At 43.8% G+C, this 20331-nt stretch overlaps 1 protein-coding gene across 1 annotated transcript in view; it reads right to left on the reverse strand.

Annotated features, from left to right (window-relative positions):
* The window catches only part of LOC134288076 (sericin-2-like), a 124810-nt gene that overhangs the window by 22138 nt on the left and 82341 nt on the right, over positions 1-20331 (reverse strand). The gene's annotated exons all lie outside the window — the stretch shown is intronic.

The following is a 20331-nucleotide window of genomic DNA, read 5'->3' on the forward strand; positions in this document are numbered from 1 at the left end:
TTTCCAGCGAAATCCTGGAAGGATTTCCAGCGAAATCCTGGAAGGATTTCCAGCGAAATCCTGGAAGGATTTCCAGTGAAATCCTGGAAGGATTTCCAGCGAAATCCTGGGAGGATTTCCAGTGAAATCCTGGGAGGATTTCCAGCGAAATCCTGGGAGGATTTCCAGCAAAATCCTGGGAGGATTTCCAGCGAAATCCTGGGAGGATTTCCAGCGAAATCCTGGGAGGATTTCCAGCGAAATCCTGGGATGATTTCCAGTGAAATCCTGGGAGGATTTCCAGCGAAATCCTGGAAGGATTTCCGGCGAAATCCTGGAAGGATTTCCGGCGAAATCCTGGAAGGATTTCCGGCGAAATCCTGGAAGGATTTCCGGCGAAATCCTGGAAGGATTTCCGGCGAAATCCTGGAAGGATTTCCAGCGAAATCCTGGGAGGATTTCCAGCGAAATCCTGGGAGGATTTCCAGCGAAATCCTGGGAGGATTTTCAGCGAAATCCTGGAAGGATTTCCAGCGAAATCCTGGAAGGATTTCCGGCGAAATCCTGGAAGGATTTCCGGCGAAATCCTGGGAGGATTTCCAGCGAAATCCTGGGAGGATTTCCTGCGAAATCCTGGGAGGATTTCCAGCGAAATCCTGGGAGGATTTCCAGCGAAATCCTGGGAGGATTTCCTGCGAAATCCTGGGAGGATTTCCAGCGAAATCCTGGGAGGATTTCCAGCGAAATCCTGGGAGGATTTCCAGCGAAATCCTGGGAGGATTTCCAGCGAAATCCTGGGAGGATTTCCAGCGAAATCCTGGGAGGATTTCCAGCGAAATCCTGGGAGGATTTCCTGCGAAATCCTGGGAGGATTTCCAGCGAAATCCTGGGAGGATTTCCAGCGAAATCCTGGGAGGATTTCCAGCGAAATCCTGGGAGGATTTCCAGCGAAATCCTGGGAGGATTTCCAGCGAAATCCTGGGAGGATTTCCAGCGAAATCCTGGGAGGATTTCCAGCGAAATCCTGGGAGGATTTCCAGCGAAAACCTGGGAGGATTTCCAGCGAAATCCTGGGAGGAATTTCAGCGAAATCCTGGGAGGATTTCCAGCGAAAACCTGGGAGGATTTCCAGCGAAATCCTGGGAGGATTTCCTGCGAAATCCTGGGAGGATTTCCAGCGAAATCCTGGGAGGATTTTCAGCGAAATCCTGGGAGGATTTTCAGCGAAACCCTGGGAGGAGTTCCAGCGAAATCCTGGGAGGATTTTCAGCGAAATCCTGGGAGGATTTTCAGCGAAACCCTGGGAGGAGTTCCAGCGAAATCCTGAAAGGATTTCCAGCGAAATCCTGGAAGGATTTCCAGCGAAATCCTGGAAGGATTTCCGGCGAAATCCTGGAAGGATTTCCGGCGAAATCCTGGAAGGATTTCCGGCGAAATCCTGGAAGGATTTCCGGCGAAATCCTGGAAGGATTTCCGGCGATATCCTGGAAGGATTTCCGGCGAAATCCTGGAAGGATTTCCGGCGAAATCCTGGAAGGATTTCCGGCGATATCCTGGAAGGATTTCCGGCGAAATCCTGGAAGGATTTCCGGCGAAATCCTGGAAGGATTTCCGGCGAAATCCTGGAAGGATTTCCAGCGAAATCCTGGAAGGATTTCCGGCGAAATCCTGGGAGGATTTCCAGCGAAATCCTGGGAGGATTTCCAGCGAAATCCTGGGAGGATTTCCAGCGAAATCCTGGGAGGATTTCCAGCGAAATCCTAGGAGGATTTCCAGCGAAATCCTGGGAGGATTTCCAGCGAAATCCTGGGAGGATTTCCAGCGAATTCCCGGAAGGACCTCAGCGCAATCCTGGGAGGATTTCCAGCGAAATCCTGGGAGGATTTCCAGCGAAATCCTGGGAGGATTTCCAGCGAAATCCTGGGAGGATTTCCAGCGAAATCCTGGGAGAATTTCCAGCGAAATCCTGGGAGGATTTCCAGCGAAATCCTGGGAGGATTTCCAGCGAAATCCTGGGAGGATTTCCAGCGAAATCCTGGGAGGATTTCCAGCGAAATCCTGGGAGGATTTCCAGCGAAATCCTGGGAGGATTTCCAGCGAAATCCTAGGAGGATTTCCAGCGAAATCCTGGGAGGATTTCCAGCGAAATCCTGGGAGGATTTCCAGCGAAATCCTGGGAGGATTTCCAGCGAAATCCTGGGAGGATTTCCAGCGAAATCCTGGGAGGATTTCCAGCGAAATCCTGGGAGGATTTCCAGCGAAATCCTGGGAGGATTTCCAGCGAAATCCTGGGAGGATTTCCAGCGAAATCCTGGGAGGATTTCCAGCGAAATCCTGGGAGGATTTCCAGCGAAATCCTGGGAGGATTTCCAGCGAAATCCTGAGAGGATTTCCAGCGAAATCCTGGGAGGATTTCCAGCGAAATCCTGGGAGGATTTCCAGCGAAATCCTGGGAGGATTTCCAGCGAAATCCTGGGAGGATTTCCAGCGAAATCCTGGGAGGATTTCCAGCGAAATCCTGGGAGGATTTCCAGCGAAATCCTGGGAGGATTTCCAGCGAAATCCTGGGATGATTTCCAGCGAAATCCTGGAAGGATTTCCAGCGAAATCCTGGGAGGATTTCCAGCGAAATCCTGGGAGGATTTCCAGCGAAATCCTGGGAGGATTTCCAGCGAAATCCTGGGAGGATTTCCAGCGAAATCCTGGGAGGATTTCCAGCGAAATCCTGGGAGGATTTCCAGCAAAATCCTGGGAGGATTTCCAGCGAAATCCTGGGAGGATTTCCAGCGAAATCCTGGGAGGATTTCCAGCGAAATCCTGGGAGGATTTCCAGCGAAATCCTGGGAGGATTTCCAGCGAAATCCTGGGAGGATTTCCAGCGAAATCCTGGGAGGATTTCCAGCGAAATCCTGGGAGGATTTCCAGCGAAATCCTGGGAGGATTTCCAGCGAAATCCTGGGAGGATTTCCAGCGAAATCCTGGGAGGATTTCCAGCGAAATCCTGGGAGGATTTCCAGCGAAATCCTGGGAGGATTTCCAGCGAAATCCTGGGAGGATTTCCAGCGAAATCCTGGGAGGATTTCCAGCGAAATCCTGGGAGGATTTCCAGCGAAATCCTGGGAGGATTTCCAGCGAAATCCTGGGAGGATTTCCAGCGAAATTCTGGGAGGATTTCCAGCGAAATCCTGGGAGGATTTCCAGCGAAATCCTGGGAGGATTTCCAGCGAAATCCTGGGAGGATTTCCAGCGAAATCCTGGGAGGATTTCCAGCGAAATCCTGGGAGGATTTCCAGCGAAATCCTGGGAGGATTTCCAGCGAAATCCTGGAAGGATTTCTAGCGAAATCCTGGGAGGATTTCCAGAGAAATCCTGGGAGGATTTCAAGAGAAATCCTGGGAGGATTTCCAGCGAAATCCTGGGAGGATTTCCAGCGAAATCCTGGGAGGATTTCCAGCGAAATCCTGGGGGGATTTCCAGCGAAATCCTGGGGGGATTTCCAGCGAAATCCTGGGGGGATTTCCAGCGAAATCCTGGGGGGATTTCCAGCGAAATCCTGGGAGGATTTCCCGTGATATCCTGGGAGGATTTCCAGCGAAATCCTTGGAGGATTTCCAGCGAAATCTTGGGATGATTTCCAGCGAAATCCTGGGAGGATTTCCAGCGAAATCCAGGGAGGATTTCCAGCAAAATCCTGGGAGGATTTCCAGCGAAATCCTGCGAGGATTTTCAGCGAAATCCTGGGAGGATTTCAGCGAAATCCTGGGAGGATTTCCAGCGAAATCCTGGGAGGATTTCCAGCGAAATCCTGGGAGGATTTCCAGCGAAATCCTGGGAGGATTTCCAGCGAAATCCTGGGAGGATTTCCAGCGAAATCCTGGGAGGATTTCCAGCGAAATCCTGGGAGGATTTCCAGCGAAATCCTGGGAGGATTTCCAGCGAAATCCTGGGAGGATTTCCAGCGAAATCCTGGGAGGATTTCCAGCGAAATGCTGGGAGGATTTCCAGCGAAATGCTGGGAGGATTTCCAGCGAAATCCTGGGAGGATTTCCAGCGAAATCCTGGGAGGATTTCCAGCGAAATCCTGGGAGGATTTCCAGCGAAATCCTGGGAGGATTTCCAGCGAAATCCTGGGAGGATTTCCAGCGAAATCCTGGGAGGATTTCCAGCGAAATCCTGGGAGGATTTCCAGCGAAATCCTGGGAGGATTTCCAGCGAAATCCTGGGAGGATTTCCAGCGAAATCCTGGGAGGATTTCCAGCGAAATCCTGGGAGGATTTCCAGCGAAATCCTGGGAGGATTTCCAGCGAAATCCTGGGAGGATTTCCAGCGAAATCCTGGGAGGATTTCCAGCGAAATCCTGGGAGGATTTCCAGCGAAATCCTGGGAGGATTTCCAGCGAAATCCTGGGAGGATTTCCAGCGAAATCCTGGGAGGATTTCCAGCGAAATCCTGGGAGGATTTCCAGCGAAATCCTGGGAGGATTTCCAGCGAAATCCTGGGAGGATTTCCAGCGAAATCCTGGGAGGATTTCCAGCGAAATCCTGGGAGGATTTCCAGCGAAATCCTGGGAGGATTTCCAGCGAAATCCTGGGAGGATTTCCAGCGAAATCCTGGGAGGATTTCCAGCGAAATCCTGGGAGGATTTCCAGCGAAATCCTGGGAGGATTTCCAGCGAAATCCTGGGAGGATTTCCAGCGAAATCCTGCGAGGATTTCCAGTGAAATCCTGCGAGGATTTCCAGTGAAATCCTGCGAGGATTTCCAGTGAAATCCTGCGAGGATTTCCAGCGAAATCCTGCGAGGATTTCCGGCGAAATCCTGTGAGGATTTCCAGTGAAATCCTGTGAGGATTTCCAGTGAAATCCTGCGAGGATTTCCAGTGAAATCCTGCGAGGATTTCCAGTGAAATCCTGCGAGGATTTCCAGTGAAATCCTGCGAGGATTTCCAGTGAAATCCTGCGAGGATTTCTAGTGAAATCCTGCGAGGATTTCCAGTGAAATCCTGCGAGGATTTCCAGTGAAATCCCGGGAGGATTTCCAGCAAAATTCTGGGAGGATTTCCAGCGAAATCCTGGGAGGATTTTCAGCGAAATCCTGGGAGGATTTCAAGTGATATTCTTCCAGGATTCCGGAGAAAACCCTTCCAGGATTTCCGGTGAAATTCTGGAAGAATTTCCTCCGGAATCCTGGAAGGAATTTCCTGGGAGGATTTCCAGCGAAATCCTGGGAGGATTTCGAGCGAAATCCTGGGAGGATTTCCAGCGTAATACTGGAAGGACTTCCAACGAAATCCTGGAAGGATTTCCAGCTCAAATGTCTTAAACCGTTATGGAAATGCATTGTCAACACCTTTTTAGGCATATTTTTGCTGCGGCTGTCTCGCCTAAAGAACATTGGTTTTGTGAGTGTCCCACCACAGTACGGATCCACATTACCAAGTTTTCAACTCTAACAATAATTGAACTCAGTTCAGGTAAAATCTTTTAGATCGATTACTGCCACTCAATGCAAGAAAACTTAGGTATAATATTCCAGCAATAGTCATTCAAATTCACAATAAAATGATCAATTTAATTTCACTTTATTGAAGTTGTTTTAAGGTATATGCAAATTCTGCGAGTGTCCCACTCATAAAAAACTTGTTTTGCGAGCTTCCCGCTACTGCACATATACATATAACGTGGATTTCAGTTTTAACTAGCTTAAGCCTCAGGTCACTCAATTGAAAAGACATTACAGATCCGACAATCCAGTGACAGCACTTAAGATCCAAAACAAATGGTCTATTCGAGTGTTCTGAATCGTAAGAGATAAGCATTTTCACCACTCTCTCGCCTGTTCCGGCTAGAATTGTCTTACTTTTCTATAACAAATACTTCAGATTCCTGTTTTCAATTTCATTAAAGTTGCTTTCACGACATTTTCTGATTCCGTGGGTGTCTCACCTAGACAAAATTTGTTTCGCGAGCGTCCCATCATTCACTATATGGCCATATATTATTTGTTAGGAAACTTTGTTTTGAAGTTTTGTTTGGATCCAAGATAATTTTTACATATATTTTTTTCTGCGGGTGTCTCATCTAAAAAACGATTGTTTTGCGAATGTCTCACCACTGTCTCGATGCGCATTGTCTAGTTGACAAGGTACCTCTGGATTCCCCGATCGATTACTGTCTCTCGATTTTAAATAATAATTTAGATTCGACAAACCTGTGCCAGTAATTTAGATCCATAAGACATTGCCAATTCGAGTTTAAATTTCAAAAGAATTAGATCCATCAATGCAAACGCAGTCACAATACAATGATAATTTCGAATGTCCTGAATTGTTATGAAAACCCATTTTCAATACTCTTCCGAGTGTCTCATCGAGAAGTGTCCCAACAACAACCACTACAAATTCTAAGTTCCTCTCGAGGTTTGCCTATAAAATTTTATCTTGAAGTTTTCTTACCATCGTGGGTTTTTTTTTCAGCATTTTTAAAGTCTGCGGGCGTCCCACAATGCAACGAGTGTCTCATCGCTGCACGGGTACACATTACTTGCGTCTCTACACAAGCAAGCTGAGACCTAACTTTCGAGTATGAACATAAATTGCTACGTTTGCTATAATGTTTATAGCAAACTATTATCCCATTCCTCCCATCACTTTTTACCGCCCTAAAGACGGCCCAAATAGCTTAGAAAACCACCTTTTATGTCTCGTCATCCGGCGTCGGCATCACCCTTCACGATTATCGCACGCTGCTGATTTGTAGACGTAGCTTTCCATGACTTCGTTTTCGCCACATATCATCATCACCATTATCGCCCTAATCCCTGCTGCCGCCGCCGTAGGGTTGTTATATACCGTAAACAAACCGTTTCGAGGGGTCTATCAACCGACGGATGATCCGGTATATTCTTTCGCCATTGCGGTGTAAGAAAACAGAGAAAATTCGCACTCTCATCTTGGTCGAATTGATAGGAAAAGTTAGGGTTGATCCACCTTCAACAGGATTCGGCCTTTCTCAAACAATGTCTAAAACTTCTTGAGTTGGATTTTCCCCTCTTCTCCGTTAGAACCGTACGAAAATCAGTTTCGTCTAACCCTCTATTTAGCCGTCGCAACAAACGAGCAAACGACTTGAACAACGACCGTCGTTGCCGTCGTCGTCCTCTTAGTCGCCGACGCCGTCCCCTTAGGGTGAGAGTGAAAGGAAAAAGATAATCCCGTGATTACTGTTTCGTGACAGCATCATCACTTCGTCGAGTACCAAGCTCTAACGTCTCTGTGCTGTTGTTCATAATGTTGTTGTTGTAGCGCTTTGCTAATGATAGTTTTTACGACTCGAGTCGCACCAACAAATCCTTCCTTTTCTGTGGTGGCTGGAGCTAATTCTCCCCGTGCTTTGGTCACCCTAATCCCACTCTCCCCCCAAAAAAACTAATTTTTCACTGTGTCTTTCGCCACAGCACAGTCAGTGGACGAAGCAATCCCTTTGGCTAATAAATAACACGTCTGGACCATATCTCAATTAGGAATGGGTATCGTTTGCTTTTTTCTCTTTCCGAGGTCTCTTCTTGGCCAGTAGTGCCTTACGAGTTCTCTAGAATAAGAAACTTGTCGTCGTCGTTGCACGGTGGAACTATATATCTCTGGCGAAACGAGAGTATGTTGTGCTGCTAGGAGCAATATTCGTGTGTCGCGTGCTTGTTGGAAACAGACGGAGATTTTTTCTTGAAGAAAAAAGAAACATTTGTCACTTGGACCAAAGTGGGTGAGAGCATTCTGCGAAGAAGCGAAGGTGGTCCACCCTATTTCGCTAATGGGATAATCTCGGCTTGGAACGGATTTTCTATGGATAGTCAAGTTTAAGCTTGCTGGAAAAATTAAAGCTGATGCGATACTAGACGGTAGGAATTGTGTTAACAGACTGAAAAACATTTTCAACGACAGTGGGACGCTGTTACTCGATTGGGACACTCGCAGTTAAAGAAAATGTGATTGTCGAAGGGAAGACAATCTTTAGATGAAGCCATGTTCATGAAACTTTCTCAAGTGTGTAAAAAGGTTTTTTTAGTAATGTGGTAATGGTTTTTAAGAGTCGGAAGGTCGGAAGTTTTTAAGTTCGGAAGAGTATTGTAAGTGATTTTAGTTAACGATTCGGGACACTCAAATTTATCATTTTATTGCGAATTGAAATAACTATCTCTAAATTGTCGGATCTTAATCTTCTTGAATTGTGAGACAGTAATCGATCTAAAAGTGCAGATGCATGGCCTGACTTGAGCCCTAACCTAGACAAAACTGCAGATCTGGCAATACTCATACGAACAGTGGTGAGACGCTCACAAAACAAATATTGCCTAGGTGGGACACCCGTAGAATAGGAAATTACGGGAGAACAACTTCGGTGGAACGGAAGCTTTACGATAAAATTCTAACAAAATCCTCCTAGAATCTGAAGTTTTTGTTGTTGGAAAGTGAGACAATCCTCGATGAGACAGTCGGAGGAATGTTAGAAATGCTTTTTCGTAACGACAATTTGGGACACTCGAATTGACAAATTATTATGGATCTAAAGGACTGACGACACTGGTTCGTCGAATCTAACTGATTTAGAATTGAGAGACAGTGATCGATCTGAGAATCCAGAGGTATTCTTGTTTGAATTGTAAACCAGACACTCGCAAAATATACGTTTTTCTAGGTGAGACACCCGTAGTAAAAAATAAACGTATGAAAAAGATCTAGAATTGAAATAAAATTTTAAAATATAATTTCCTAACGAAGTATCAAAAGAATAGTTGTTGTAAAGTGAATCAATCGTAGAGGGGACAAACGAAATAGTGTTCACAATGCATTTCCATCAAGATTTGGGACACTTTTGTTGGCCTAGGAGATAGTCATCCGATCAACTCGATTGGTTCTAGTTGAAAATAAAGTTTCCAATCAATATGTGTCCATACAGTAAATGATGAGACGCTCACAAAACAAGTATAGCCTAGGTGGGATACTCACAGAATCAGAAAAACGGAGAAAAAAACGGAGAAACAACTTTGATGGAATGAAATCGTTTCGATATATTGTCACAGAAATCTAGAAATCTAATGTATTTGTTGTTGGAAAGTGGGACAATTCTAGCTGAGACAGGCGGAAATGCTCTTAACTGCTACGATTCAGAATACTCAAATTGACCATTCCTTATGGATCTCACTGAATTGGCAGATCAAAGATGTCTTTTGAATTGAGTGATCTGAGGCTTAACCTCTAGAAAAACTGTTAACCAGGTATTATGCATACGAACAGTAGTGAGATGCTCGCTAAACAAATTTTTCCTTAATGGGACGTCCGCAGAATTAGCAAATACCGAAAAACAGCTGCGATAGAATAAAAATTTATGATAAAGTCTCATTGACATCCAGGAATTTGAAGTATTTGTCTTTGAGAAGTGATACTTCTCTAAATGGGACAGTCGGAAAACCCCGGTACAATCAAATTGTTCATTTTAATGTTAATATGGAGAACTACCATTGGATTGCTGAGCCTAAGTTTTCTTGAACTGAGTGACAGTAATCGATCTGAGAGGTTTTCCCTGAATTGAATCCCATTATTGTTGAAGTTGAAAACCAACTAATGCGGATCCGTACTGTGGCGGGACACTCGCAATACCATGTTCTTCAGGCGAGACACCCGCAGACTAAAAATATGTCTGAAAAAAGTATTGACAATGCATTTTCTTAACGTTTTGAGACACTTCAGTTGATCTAGAAGACAGTCACTAAGTCTTCTACTATCAGATGCTTGTTTGAACTAGGAGACAGTACCAGTCAAGCTATAAGACATTACCTGCATTGAGGTCCTGATTGATTCAAGTTAAAAAGCAAAAGTGTCGAGGTAATCAGTGCTTTTATTGATGGGACGCTCGTAAAACAAATGTTACCTAGATGGTACACCCAAAGTATGTCAGAAAATGGATTCGATGAAAAAATAAACACTTAAAATTCAAACTTCACTCAAAAATACCACAAGGTTTTTTTTTGTAAAGTAAGACAGTTCTAGGTGGGATAGTCGAATGTGAGAGAGAGAGTCGAAAATGTTTTCTTGTTTCGATTTGGGACACTTGAATTGATTACTTTCATGGATGTAGAAGACAGTTACTGGAAAATCGGATCTAAAATGCCTTTTGGACTTGGGAAGACAGTAATCAGAATGGCTTAGAACCCTTAAGTATGACTAAATCATGTTGATTCTGGAGTAGAGTTCATCTTTACCATGATGAGACACCCAAAAATTTAGAAAATATTAGAAAAATATCTTGCACGAAAAGGGAACTTCAAAATCAAGTTTCATAAGGAAGCATCGAAGGTATATCCATACGGCGGGACACTCGTCAAATCAATGTTTTATAGATGAGACACCCGCAGAGTAAGGAACAAAATCAAGTTTCCTATTTAAGTGTTAAGAGAATTGCTGTTTTAAAGTAAAATAAACGAATGAAAGTCATTCGAGATAGTGTTGACAATGCGTTTCCAAAAGATTTGATAGTTGGTCTAGAAGACAGTCACTTGCTCGTAAGAAGAACTTTTCTTTTAATTGAGAGGCAGTTAGTGATCAATGTGTTTTTTTTTGGCTCAATTTGAAAATAAAATGTCGATATACGTCGATATACATGTACGTACAGAAAGTGGTGGGACACTACCATTGTCCTAAATCTGTCTAGGTGGGACACCCACAGAATGTCAGATGATGGAGACGATGAAAAACTCAATAATCATATTCCATAAGAACGCGTCAGAAGTATTTTTTGTACAAAAGTGAGGCAACACTAGATGTGAAAGTCAAGATAGTGTCCAAAATTCTTTCCATTACAGAATTAGGATACTCCGATTGATAACTTTTATGTGAATCTAGAAAACATTCACTAGACAATCACATCTAAGATGTCTTTTTGAACTGGGAAAACAGTAACGAAACGCTTTAGATTGGCTTGAAATCCTAAAATTAGGCGTAACCTTGTTGAATCTGGAGTAAGGTTTATTTGCACGACCGTGAGACACCCACGAGTTTCGAGAATATTAAAAAACAATCTTCCGTGGAGAGAAAATTTCAAATTAAAGTTTAATAAGGAAGCATCGCGGGTAGATCGAGATGCGACAGCAGTAAGAATGCTCTTCCGAAGCAATTCGGGACATCATAATTGATATTTGACTTTTAAATCTAAGAAAAGCAGCCTCTGGATCGTTGGGTTAAACCATATAATGTACATCCGTATAGTGGGACGCTCGCAAAACAAATGCTCATTAGGTGAGACATCCACAGGTGTCGAAGTTATATATGTCTGTAGTTAGTAGAGATGGGACGCTCGCACAACAAATGTTGCCTAGTTGAGACACCCACAGAATGTCGGAAAATGGATTTGATGACGAAAAAACTCTAAAACCAAGCTTCATAGGAAAGTGTCAGAAGTAATTTTTGCTGGAAAGTGAGACGGCCCAGGGTAGGACGTTCGAAAGAGTCCTGGAAATGCTTTTCTGTAACGATTTAGGACAATTTTATGTAAAAATCAAATCTAAGATGTCTTTTTAATTATAGATTATAACCTAAAATGAGGTCCAATCGTGTTCCAGTTTACAATCAAGTAATGTACATCTGTAGGATGGAAAGACGCCTACAAATTCAGAAACGAAAAGTAATGTTTCTTAAGAAAGCGTCAGCGGTCAGCTGTGGGACAGTCGAGAGAATGTTGGAAATGCGCTACCGTATCGATTTAACACACGTGGCCTTTTTAACTGAGTGACAGCAACCATAACAGTTCAAGTTGAACCAAATGTACATCCATGGGACACTCGGCAAGCAAATATTGCTCAGCTGGGACACTCACAGAATGTTGGCAAATGCTTATTTTGATGGAAAGACAATCTTTAAAAAATGTGTAATGAAAAGTGGTGAAAAGGTTTCTTTTGAAACGTCTTGGGACACACCAATTGATTACTGTCTCATTGATCATAATTGGAGATAATGATTACGGACAACCATCGTATTCAGTCGTTTGGATTCAACAGACAAGTTGAATTGAGGACGGTAAAAAACGAAATTCCATCCATGGTGTAATGGGACGCCCGTAGCCTTGAATATTGCGCTGCAAATGAGGTTGAAACGAATTTCTAGTCGTAGTGTAATGGGACATCCGTGCTATACGATTGACTGTCTGTTGGAGCATGCTGATTCAAGAGATCTATAATGGCAGTAAAATGCTCGAAAATGGTTGAAAATATTTCCAACAAAATAGGAATCTCGTGAGGTATTTCAGGATACATTTCATTTCATAAAAGGTGATGGGATATGGTACATGATTAGAAATCCTATATTCGGAATCACAATTTTTAGAGGATTCTCGGGGTTTTTGGGCGAATCTCACAAGATTATTTGATGAAACTTGGTCATTTAGGCAATTCAGGATTGAGTGTGCAGGTCAATCATGAAAGTATTTTCCAGCAAATCCCGAGAAGATTCTCTGGAGAATCCTGGGAGGATTCTTCGCCAATCCTACGAGGATCCTCGAGTCAACCCTGAGAGAATTCTGGGGCCAATCCTGAGAGGATTCTAGGTCAATCCGAAGATTATTTTCTGGCAAACCCTGGGAAGACTCTTGACCCAATTCTAAAAGGTTCCTAATGTCAATACTGAGAGGTTTCTGGGTCAAATTCCGAGATAATGGTCTGGCGAATTCTGGGAGGGTTCATATTCCAATCCGAACAGGACCTCATGCCAATTCCAAAAGGATCCTCGGGTCAATTCTGGGAGTATTTTCAAGAAAGGATTTTGGGGGCCAAACCCGAGATAATTCTTTGAAAAATCAAAATACCATTCTTGGGACAATCGCAAGAGGATCTTCGGGTAAATCCTGAGAGGATTCTCGGGTCAAATCTAGAAGTATCGTCGTGTCAATCTCGAGAGGATTTCAGGCTATCCCGAGAGAATCCTCGGGTCAGTCATGAGAGGATTCTGGATCCAATCTCTGGACGATTCTTTGGCAAATCCTGAGAAGATTTATGCGCCAATATCAAGTCAATGCTTCGGCCAACCCTTAGATGATCAATCCCGATATAAATCTCTGGCGAATCCTGAAAGGATTATCGGACGAATCTTAAGAAGATACTAGGGCCAATCCTAAGAGGATCTTCGGGTCAATCCTGAGAGCACTTTCGAGGAATACCCAAGAGATTCTAAGGTTAATCCCGGAAGAGTTCTCGAGCCAATCTTTAGAGAATTCAGGGTCCAATCCCGAAATGATTCTCTACTAGAGAATCTTGAGAGGATTCTTGGGCCAGACCCAATAGGATCCCTGGAACAATCCTGAAAAGATTCTGGGACCAATTTCAAGATGATTCTCTGGTCTTGATGAGATTAACTCTGTGATTTTGACGAGACCAACTCTGTGGTCTTGACGAGAGCAACTCTGTGGTCTTGACGAGACCAACTCTGTGGTCTTGACGAGAGCAACTTTGTGGTCTTGACGAGACCAACTCTGTGGTCTTGACGAGACCAACTCTGTGGTCTTGACGAGACCAACTCTGTGGTCTTGACGAGACCAACTCTGTGGTCTTGGCGAGACCAACTTTGTGGCCTTGACGAGACCAACTCTGTGGTCTTGACGAGACCAACTCTGTGGTCTTGACGAGACCAACTCTGTGGTCTTGACGAGACCAACTCTGTGGTCTTGACGAGACCAACTTTGTGGTCTTGACGAGACCAACTATGTGGTCTTGACGAGACCAACTCTGTGGTCTTGACGAGACCAACTCTGTGGTCTTGACGAGACCAACTCTGTGGTCTTGACGAGACCAACTCTGTGGTCTTGACGAGACCAACTCTGTGGTCTTGACGAGACCAACTCTGTGGTCTTGACGAGACCAACTCTGTGGTCTTGACGAGACCAACTCTGTGGTCTTGACGAGACCAACTCTGTGGTCTTGACGAGTCCAACTCTGTGGTCTTGACGAGACCAACTCTGTGGTCTTGACGAGACCAACTTTGTGGTCTGGACGTGACCAACTCTGTGGTCTTGACGAGACCAACTCTGTGGTCTTGACGAGACTAACTCTGTGGTCTTGGCGAGAGAAACTCTGTGGTATTGACGAGACCAACTCTGTGGAGGATTTTCGACATAATCCTGAGAGACTCTTGGGGCCTAAGCCGAGTCACTGGTCAATCCCGAGACAGTTTTCAGGTAAATCACGGGGGATTCTTAGTTCAGAGAATGCGTGTGGAAGTCTTCAGACAAACCTAAGAAGATTCAGTCCCGAGATTACTCACGCATTCCTGGATCATTTTCGAGTGGCTTCTTAAACCTTCCAGTAATTGTAGTTCATCCCGGAAACAACCTCCACTGAAACTGGTAAACCATCTCGATCATTGATGAACAACAACCGACCTTTCAACGGCTTTTGAGGAATCCCAGTCCGCTAATCGAGGCTATCAACAACAAGATCGGGGCATGGGCTTTACGGGAGCTACTCGTCCCCATTCTCGTCGATTCGATTCGCTCCTTAAATGAAGCCATTACCCCTTTGGAGTTTGCCTCCCTCCATGAAGATCGAACCCAATTAGGCCGACCGATGAGATGGTGGTCCGAGTCCGATCGACGAAGTCTCGTTCAACAAATCGAGAGCACGATCCTCGACACGATAAGAGAGCGCTGTGGTCCGCAATAGCCGTAGAAACCGATCGATCCGGAGGCAGCGATAAACTCACTCTGGGCACAGACGGGGGGCCAAGAAATCGATCGGCAATTAAATTCAGCATAAAAGCGCATGTTTCACGGCAACCAGCGAAGGCAGCAGTAAGTAGTCGGACGTCATCCAATTAATTTTCAATAAAAAACGGCGATCTTTTTTCTCTTGGTGGAACATCGAGAGATCACTCGGAGCGATCGAACACGACGACTACGGTCGAAACTATAACCAATTTGTAGGAAATTTGCCTGAAGCTCCACCACCGAGTAGTAGCACAGTCGGATTCCTTGGTGTTGACTGTCTTGTCTTGCCACGGCGGCAGAGAAGCGAGCGCAATCTTGCAAGATGGCTTGTCGTTGATAAGCCGGACAGAGAAAAGATGGAAAGGGTAGCTGACTGCCAGTGCAGTGTACCTACCTAGTGAGCCTGTTGTGATGAATCGCGAAACCCCGCTGTCAACGCGTCCCGGAATGGGCCGAACTGGAGCCAGAGGAGGGCCATGCTCATTACCACAGCAGGAATGGTGATCGAACTTACGGCAGAGATGGCGAGGGGTTTGCCAATGGAGCTGAGAGTGCTTGGAAGAACTCAAAACATTACGTGGATTGAAATTCCCATGCAAATACGTTGCAGAACAGTGTTACTACAATACATTTTATTAAAAAACCATTGAACAAATGGTTATTGTATGGTGATCCAACAATTTACTCTGCCATAGAAATTTCAAAAAATTAAATACATGGTTTGTACTGTGATCTAACAATTAACGATATGTTGTATGGTACCTAACGATAAATTGTGTAGTTTTTCTATTGTTTTTGTATGGTAACTACAATAAACTGTATCGTTATGATGCGTAAAATTCCCAGTCATCCGTGAAAAGGGGTAAAAAAATATAAATTTAGCATTTCATCGTGAAAATATGTACCGAAGAATTGTAAACTTGAGCATTCCAGAATGTGACATGAACTTCAATCAACTCTGCACAGACCCCTCGAACCAATCTTTCGCAAGATATTAATATTTATGAGCGTGTCGATCTTCCCTGTACCTTCGTTCGTACGTGCCCAAAACCTGTGGTGGCAGTTAAAAAGGGGGAAAAGAAATCATACTCCGTTGCAAATTCGATTACCGTGCTGCAACAACCTCTGCTTCTTGTCTGTTCTGTTACAGAGTGGTTGGTTGTCGAAATCGGGAAACTGGTCGATCAATCAAACTGGCTGTGTCCTCCTGCGTTTGCTGAACTGACTTTGTGTGTTCCATAAAAAGATGTAAATTACATGCAGGCAGGCCGCAGGTACTAGCTGTTGCATCGCTTTTTGCTGTCCTTTTTAGGTTAGGTTTGGCGTGGACTGTCGTCCAGGTGAAGTCCGAAGACTACGACGAGACGGTCGGTTGTCAGGTTTCACTTAATGTTGCGTTTTTCATTCTTATCATTTATTTTGCGAAATTGGAATCAATCAAAACCCCTTGAAAGAATATCGGAGATCCGATTGGAGCGATAGTGTTGCCCGCACAGTTATCAATTACCGTCAAACGGGGATACTTGCAACAGCGGTGTAACTTGCAACACGATGACATACATTAAATGTGAAGTATTTTCTAATAATAATGAATACTAGTATGCCCTACTATTTCGTTTATAGAGATTATGTGTATCGAAGATCGAATTAGTGGAAAAATTAGTTTTATTTCTTTGTTTATTGTTTAGCTACACTGTTAAAACGATTTGCTTATTTTATGCCATAAAAACAAGTATGAAGATCGTGCTTCACCCCTCCCCTATGGTAAGTGTGATAAGTCTGATGACCTAGCTTGCAGTTAGGGTACCTAATAGTAAGCTCAGCTAAACGATAAAAGTTTGATAAACTTATCGACTAAGTAATGTAAAAAATCATTATTATATTCGACAACCATTATGGGGTAACTTGCAACAGTTGAATTTGACGGAACCTTCAATTATTTAACTTTATTTCACGATATTTTTGACATAAATAACCGAAATGGATCATTTATCGATTACGTAACGCGTTCATTTACAAATGACTACTAATTTTTCAATTTTTTTGCACGTGGCCGTTTAACATTGTTAGGTAATACCATATTTTGAAGTTTTATTCATGTTTCATCTTGTTAAAAGTTCAATTCAGTATATAGACGCTTTAAAACAATCACCAACATCAATTCTGAATCTAAATGGAGTAAATTATTTCAACTGAATACCCAAATTAGCGACTTTTATATTTACAAAGTTGAATTAGGTGTGTATCAGTCATGTTATTTTAGCTAAAATTGCCAAACACCATTTCAAACTGAAAGCTACTTTAAGATGTCTCACTCTACCTTTTCAAAAAAATGACAATAATCATTGTTGACATTTTGTAACGAATACTGAGTCATGAGATCCATATATATTTTATATTTAAGGGACATGAGACATGTTGTTGAACGATATATTCTCGCTTGCAATAGCTATCAACCTTTTCATGAAAAAAATATACGTCAATTGGTTAGTGAACATCTTTTCAATGCATTTTTCATGCATTACATCAAAAATGTATAATACGACTAAGCACTAGAATGTTAGTGCTATATAATGATAGCTAACTTAGCTTCATGTCTTGTGTTGCAAGTTACCCCACAGATGGGGAAACTTGCAACAAGCACGTATTTCGCATCTCGTGATTAGGTGGCAACGTATTTTGGCAAATCAAGTGCTGCATAGTATTCTACTCGGGGTAATTAGCGTACAAGATGCTTTACAGGATGTTTCAAATATTTAGATTTTTAATGATATTACTTCAAAGTCGAAAAGTGTTGCAAGTTACCCCATTTGACGGTAATGATGTTTCTGTGCTTCTTATAAGATTGGCAGCTTATAAAGGGTTGTTCTTGTCTACACAGGGTTTTTATTTGTCCTTATGTAAATTTTCTATTTATTGCTTTCTTTATAATTTTTCCTTTAAATTATTTATTTTGTTTTTTTTTCTTAATAATTTTTAATTTTTCCATACAATCTACTCTTGATGAAGATTTCAGAGAAATCCGGACGAGGATTATAAAGAAATCCTGGGGAGGATTTCAGAGAAATCAAGAGAGAATATCAGAAAAATCCTGACGATTTTAAAGAAATCCTGATTATAGAAGCGAAATTCTGGTGATACCAGCAAAATCCTGACCAAGGATTTCAGAGAAATCCTGCCTGAGGATTTCAGAGGAATCCAGACGAGGATTCCAGAGAAATCCTGACGAGGATTTCAGAGGAAATCCTGACGAGGATTTCAGAGAAATCCTGACAGGAATTTCAGAGAAATCCTGACTGGGATTTCAGTGAAATTCTGACAGGGATTTCAGAGAAATTCTGGCAGGGATTTCAGAGAAATTCTGGCAGGGATTTCAAAGAAGTTCTGGCAGGGATTTCAAAGAAGTTCTGGCAGGGATTTCAGAGAAGTTCTGGCAGGGATTTCAGAGAAATCCTTACAGGGATTTCAAAGAAATAAGAGAAATCCTGACACGGTTTTCAGAGAAATCCTGACACGGATTTCAGAGAAATCCTGACCAGGATTTCAGCCTTCCAGGATTTCAGCGGAAATCCTTCCAGGATTTCGGTGGAAATCCTTCCAGGATTTCGGTGGAAATCCTTCCAGGATTTCGGTGGAAATCCTTCCAGGATTTCGGTGGAAATCCTTCCAGGATTTCGGTGGAAATCCTTCCAGGATTTCGGTGGAAATCCTTCCAGGATTTCGGTGGAAATCCTTCCAGGATTTCGGTGGAAATCCTTCCAGGATTTCGGTGGAAATCCTTCCAGGATTTCGGTGGAAATCCTTCCAGGATTTCGGTGGAAATCCTTCCAGGATTTCGGTGGAAATCCTTCCAGGATTTCGGTGGAAATCCTTCCAGGATTTCGGTGGAAATCCTTCCAGGATTTCGGTGGAAATCCTTCCAGGATTTCGGTTGAAGTCCTTCCAGGATTTCGGTGGAAGTCCTTCCAGGATTTCGGTGGAAATCCTTCCAGGATTTCGGTGGAAATCCTTCCAGGATTTCGGTGAAAATCCTTCCAGGATTTCGGTGGAAATCCTTCCAGGATTTCGGTGGAAATCCTTCCAGGATTTCGGTGGAAATCCTTCCAGGATTTCGGTGGAAATCCTTCCAGGATTTCGGTGGAAATCCTTCCAGGATTTCGGTGGAAATCCTTCCAGGATTTCGGTGGAAATCCTTCCAGGATTTCGGTGGAAATCCTTCCAGGATTTCGGTGGAAATCCTTCCAGGATTTCGGTGGAAATCCTTCCAGGATTTCGGTGGAAATCCTTCCAGGATTTCGGTGGAAATCCTTCCAGGATTTCGGTGGAAATCCTTCCAGGATTTCGGTGGAAATCTTTCCAGGATTTCGGTGGAAATCCTTCCAGGATTTCGGTGGAAATCCTTCCAGGATTTCGGTGGAAATCCTTCCAGGATTTCGGTGGAAATCCTTCCAGGATTTCGGTGGAAATCCTTCCAGGATTTCGGTGGAAATCCTTCCAGGATTTCGGTGGAAATCCTTCCAGGATTTCGGTGGAAATCCTTCCAGGATTTCGGTGGAAATCCTTCCAGGATTTCGGTGGAAATCCTTCCAGGATTTCGGTGGAAATCCTTCCAGGATTTCGGTGGAAATCCTTCCAGGATTTCGGTGGAAATCCTTCCAGGATTTCGGTGGAAATCCTTCCAGGATTTCGGTGGAAATCCTTCCAGGATTTCGGTGGAAATCCTTCCAGGATTTCGGTGGAAATCCTTCCAGGATTTCGGTGGAAATCCTTCCAGGATTTCGGTGGAAATCCTTCCAGGATTTCGGTGGAAATCCTTCCAGGATTTCGGTGGAAATCCTTCCAGGATTTCGGTGGAAATCCTTCCAGGATTTCGGTGGAAATCCTTCCAGGATTTCGGTGGAAATCCTTCCAGGATTTCGGTGGAAATCCTTCCAGGATTTCGGTGGAAATCCTTCCAGGATTTCGGTGGAAATCCTTCCAGGATTTCGGTGGAAATCCTCCCAGGATTTCGGTGGAAATCCTCCCAGGATTTCGGTAGAAATCCTCCCAGGATTTCGGTGGAAATCCTCCCAGGATTTCACTGGAAATCCTCCCAGGATTTCACTGGAAATCCTCCCAGGATTTCACTGGAAATCCTCCCAGGATTTCACTGGAAATCCTCCCAGGATTTCACTGGAAATTCTCCCAGGATTTCACTGGAAATCCTCCCAGGATTTCACTGGAAATCCTCCCAGGATTTCACTGGAAATCCTCCCAGGATTTCACTGGAAATCCTCCCAGGATTTCACTGGAAATCCTCCCAGGATTTCACTGGAAATCCTCCCAGGATTTCACTGGAAATCCTCCCAGGATTTCACTGGAAATCCTCCCAGGATTTCACTGGAAATCCTCCCAGGATTTCACTGGAAATCCTCCCAGGATTTCACTGGAAATCCTCCCAGGATTTCACTGGAAATCCTCCCAGGATTTCACTGGAAATCCTCCCAGGATTTCACTGGAAATCCTCCCAGGATTTCACTGGAAATCCTCCCAGGATTTCACTGGAAATCCTCCCAGGATTTCAATGGAAATCCTCCCAGGATTTCAATGGAAATCCTCCCAGGATTTCA

The sequence above is a fragment of the Aedes albopictus genome, chromosome 1 (genome assembly GCF_035046485.1).
Source record: "Aedes albopictus strain Foshan chromosome 1, AalbF5, whole genome shotgun sequence".
Classification (NCBI taxonomy): domain Eukaryota; kingdom Metazoa; phylum Arthropoda; class Insecta; order Diptera; family Culicidae; genus Aedes; species Aedes albopictus.